Consider the following 4,806-nt stretch of genomic DNA (forward strand, 5'->3'; position numbering starts at 1 on the left):
CAAAATATCAACCTTGGCATAGGTCAAACTATAATATTTTTTTTTTTGCTAAATGGTAAATATCATTTAAAAAATGAAATTTTGGTTACAAACTTAATTGAACCACAATCTGCAGAGAGCTCGTCTGATCCTAGTGACCGCAAAAAAATTAAAAAACCACTAGGATACATAAAGATTAATTCCAAGCCTCAAACAAAGAGGACTTGAGATTAATAGGTAGTAAGATTAAGTAAAACAACAATGTAAACCCCTCTTCAAAGCGCTTCTTGCGGAAGCAAGAGAATAACCTGGAAAATACAATGTAAAACTATAATATTAGCCTCTTGTTCCTCTGGGTTAGCTTTATATGATTTTTTTTTTGAACAAAATTAGCTTTATATGATTGCGAGCTACTTTCTTTGTTACTGTGGCCGAAATCAAATGCATGCGTCTCCAAGTCATTTATCATGAATGAACCCTCATTTCTAATAACTTTTTTCACTTCTTCTTCGGTTGGATCATAAAACGGCATCTTGAACGAACTCACCTTTGATGCACTCACAAAACCATATACAAAGATCACGATGAAAGCGAATCATTGAAGCCAGGTGAACATATTTAAAATATATAAAAATGATATTTTATGATATTTACCTCGAAAACTAGGTCGCGGAGAGAATCTGATAACAATGTCAAATAATGACAACAATCCCTGTACAAATGGATCATTTATAGTGTTTCTGCCGAGTAATTTGAGAACCATGCGTCCACTAGATACCATCTCGTCAGACCGCATTCTTAGAAATGTCATAAAGTCTTTTTGGAATTGATTCAAGTAAGCCTTGTATTCACTTTACAGGACTTGAACTTGTTACACGTCCAAAGTTTCATTGTTATAAGCTTTGCACTTGTAAAGATTTAAAATGTCTATAAGTGGAAAGTTATAACTAAGTACTTATATATAGTACCTTAGAGAGATAATGAATACTGTAAATTGAATGTATGAAATGAAGACTATTCCAAGGGAAGATCCTTGAGTAAAAGGAACCAGGGACTCCAGAGACAAAACAACATCCTTCTCTTATGAGCTTCTTGTTGAAGGAAGGTATGAACTTGAAAGTTGTGTTGAAATCGTTATTAGGGAGATCGTTCAGACAACAATCTATCTCCGGTGGGGTTTGATTATATTCTTGGCGTAACACATAGATTGTGTTGATGATCTCAGACATCGACAAAATTGTGTTTTCACCCGAAGAACAGCCCAAATCGGCTACTTTAATGAATTAGGAAGGTCCGTGTGACAAAAAAAAAAAATGAATTAGGAAGGTCCAAGTTTGTGGTCATTTCTTTGGTATTTTTGACCAACATAGGCATGGCCATTGATAAAACTTTTCTCTGTAAAAATAAAAAGAAAATCAAGAAATTGGTAAAAGAAATGTTTGAAGTACATCAGTTGGAAGAACCTGAAGAAGAGAATTGGTAGAGTAACTGTTGTCTCCATCTCCTCCGCTCATACTAAGAGCACTCACAAAAGAGTATTCACTACTTCTCTTGTCATCGCCATTAGACTTCTCATTATCACTCTTACAATCACAGCTGCATGTATGATATACATGCACACCCATTGAAGATGAATCGTACGTTAAAAGAAGAAGGATTGGTGTGGATGAATTTAATGTATATATTTGCACTAATCGATACGTTATCTTAAGACTTATAAATAGATAATTATTACACTTTAGTGTTGTAAAAAAAAGAGCTGGAAAAGCAATTAGATATTTTATAGAAGGGGAAACTTGATGACATATCATTATCGAGAAAGAAAGAAAATATTTTTTAATACTCCTACGTGATATCTCCAATGTTTAAATGAGATTTCCTATCCGTATCTACAGAAAAATGACGTTGGGATGTCAACTCTTTTTTTTTAAAAGGATGCCAACTCTTTAATCGTTTGTTCTTAGAGTTATCTAGACAAAGATAATGTTAATGTTAATGCAAATGTGCTGTGATCAGTATCCCCCATGCCCTGGCCTAGTTGTGGGTTCAAAATCTCATATGAGATCAAACGATTATGTGATCTACATTTAGATAAGTGGCACGCGAAAAGACGAATGATGTGTTAACGTTCACGTGAAAGTAGCAGTTTCTATGCTATCCAATAAATTTTACTAGCAAATTGCATTTAGTTTTTTCTTTAACCAAAAACAATATATACTCCATCTCCAAAGTCCAAACGACTTATTTGCATACAATCCTTTGAATTATATCAAAATATTATTCTATCAGAAACAATGCCAACACATATTTTCGTGTTTTTTCTAACCAACAAATATATTTGTTTCAAGGAAAATCAACATTAATATTTAAAAATTTGATCTGAATTATTTTTGTGACAAGAAATTAAAAAAAAACTATTCGAGAGAATTGCCAAAAAAAGAAAGACAAATAATTCTTTCATGGTTATTTACAAGATCAATTGACTATAATTTTCCCAAGTACTTAACATCAACTGTTGGACTAGGATAGAAGATGAATAGGAGAGACAAACCTCGAATAAGGATTGGTGTTGATGAATCTCGAATCCATTGCTCGCACTATCACTTCAAGCTAAATGAAATCAAAGACGAAATATGATACGTCACTTTTTTCTTTGACCACGAATCTCTTCGCCTCCTATTCTGCAAATTCACAACTGTTTCATACTCATTAAATTGATTAATATATAAATTTAACCCTATGATCTTTCCATTTTCCTTTTCAACGATTGGTATAAAGATAAGAGTGACGGTGCTGAAGATCAATCCCTAATCGCAACTGTTGGGTATCACCTATTTTAGATTCTTTATCTATTCAGATTTTCTAGGTTTTTTTTTGTTTTCTTTCGATCTTTGAAGAAATTTGTGGTGTTTGACCCTGAATTCCACCGTTTTTTTTTTTCACACAGGTACTAGCACCGTACCAATTTGGTGGGTTCAACGAAAGCTTCGACATTTTGCCTTCTTAAGATATGATTAAGGAAAGTTATGGATCCACCACAATTATTTTCAGTTAGTATTAGATCCTTGTTGTTAGTGCCTTCTTCTTATAAGAAAAGTATAGACTAAAGGTTTTAGAACTTCCTAATTATAAAAGAAAAATTTGTTGAACTATATTATAAGCTTGATTTCTATAATCTTCTCAAAAAAAAAAAAAAACACAATTCCTGCAATATGAAAAGAAACATAAAGTTTTTTTTTTAATGTATAAAAACATAAAGCTGTTCGCGCCCTATCTCCAAAATTGGGAACGTGAGTGTATCCCTAGGCCATAATCGGTACCATGTGGCTTCTCCATTATTATGTTCTTCTCTACAATGCTTTTGAGCAACAAGACATTGACAACCCAAAGAAGGTGACAAATCTCTATAGTGATTACTTCCTGTTGGACAATATAGACAGATCAAAAGAGAGGATAAGAATCATCATTGTGATGATACTTTTTTTGAATGGGACGGGGAATAAATGCAGGAAGAACACATATTAATAAATATGCAGATTAAACTACATTTGTTTGCAATTCAACATTTAAATGGCAGATCATTTAATATGCAGTCTAATATGCATGCAGATTATTAATGCAAAAGAATTTATTGATTTGCGAAAAATAAGAAAAACTGCTGAGATTTATGCAGAGGAGCAATGAACATCTAATTATTTTTCTACTAATTATTACTCCCTCCGTTTCCAAATATAATTAGTTCCAGCAAAAAGAGTTTGTTTCACAATATAAATAATTTACATATTTCAATGCATCTTATCATTTATTGGATATTGTGTAACCAATGAAATAATGTTAAGTTTTTTATAATTGGTTGAATTAATTGATTAAATGATATATTTTTTTCAAATTACAGTTTCCTAAATATTTGTGCTTTTAAGTAAAACTACTTACAAATAGAAACGGAGGGAGTAATAATCAGTCTACATTATTAATTCATTATATTCACTTCCGAATTCACTTCACTTTTTCATTCATAAACCACAAAATTCTTTTAAATATTAAGTTTTGGTTTTATCTTTTCCTTTTAATATTATTAAATTTAAGATGATTCTGTATAAAAATATATAAAATGATATATTCCTTATATTTATAATCTTATTAAATTATATAATATTTTCATAAACACTTATATATCTATATACTTGACATATTCATATATATTTAATATAATTTCTGTAAAAGGTATTTATACACATTATTTTGTATGCTATAAGAACATATAACTACACTAAATACTCTTATATAAGTTTTAGATAAATAGAAAAAACATATATTTTATAGTTGATTTATAAAAAAAATATTTTGAACAAATAAAAATACTCTACATTTTTTTAAAAAAAATTCATTATATTTTTTAATTATATTAAATTTTATATATTGTTTAAAATTTCATTGTATTTATAATAAAAAAATATTTTATATATAAGAATTTGCATCTTTGTTTAGATATTTAATTTATATATATATTTAATCATTGGGTCCGTATTTTCAAAATCAGACCGGACCGGTCAGACGGTGACTCTCTCTTTTAACCCATGTTCAAAAACGCTTGCGCCGGAGATACGGTAGGCGGCAAGCAACCGAATCGATTTGTAGTTATTCGGTCATAAAATCGGTTCTTTGAAAAAAAAACAGTTTTTGTTAAGTTTTTGGTTGGAAATCAATAGGTTTTCGATAGATCTATGATATTTTGATAATGATCAATAGATAAAGCAAAAAAAAGAAATGTAAAAGTGTAAAAATGCCATAGACGGCGTATCTAGGTTTTACATCTGAAAAATAAGA

At 30.3% G+C, this 4,806-nt stretch overlaps 1 long non-coding RNA gene across 2 annotated transcripts; it reads right to left on the bottom strand.

The window, feature by feature from the left end:
* Positions 1 to 5: 5 nt before the first annotated feature.
* Positions 6 to 4,074, bottom strand: LOC125592339. Of its 2 annotated transcripts, none has more exons than XR_007328191.1 (2): positions 1,443 to 4,074; positions 6 to 1,249 (listed from the first exon to the last, which is right to left on the bottom strand). It is a non-coding gene; the product is annotated as an uncharacterized LOC125592339 (long non-coding RNA). The 2 variants fall into 2 exon arrangements; XR_007328192.1 differs by having other exon boundaries at positions 6 to 1,252.
* Between the last annotated feature and the right edge of the window lie 732 nt (positions 4,075 to 4,806).

The sequence above is a fragment of the Brassica napus genome, chromosome C9 (assembly GCF_020379485.1).
Source record: "Brassica napus cultivar Da-Ae chromosome C9, Da-Ae, whole genome shotgun sequence".
NCBI classification, from domain to species: domain Eukaryota; kingdom Viridiplantae; phylum Streptophyta; class Magnoliopsida; order Brassicales; family Brassicaceae; genus Brassica; species Brassica napus.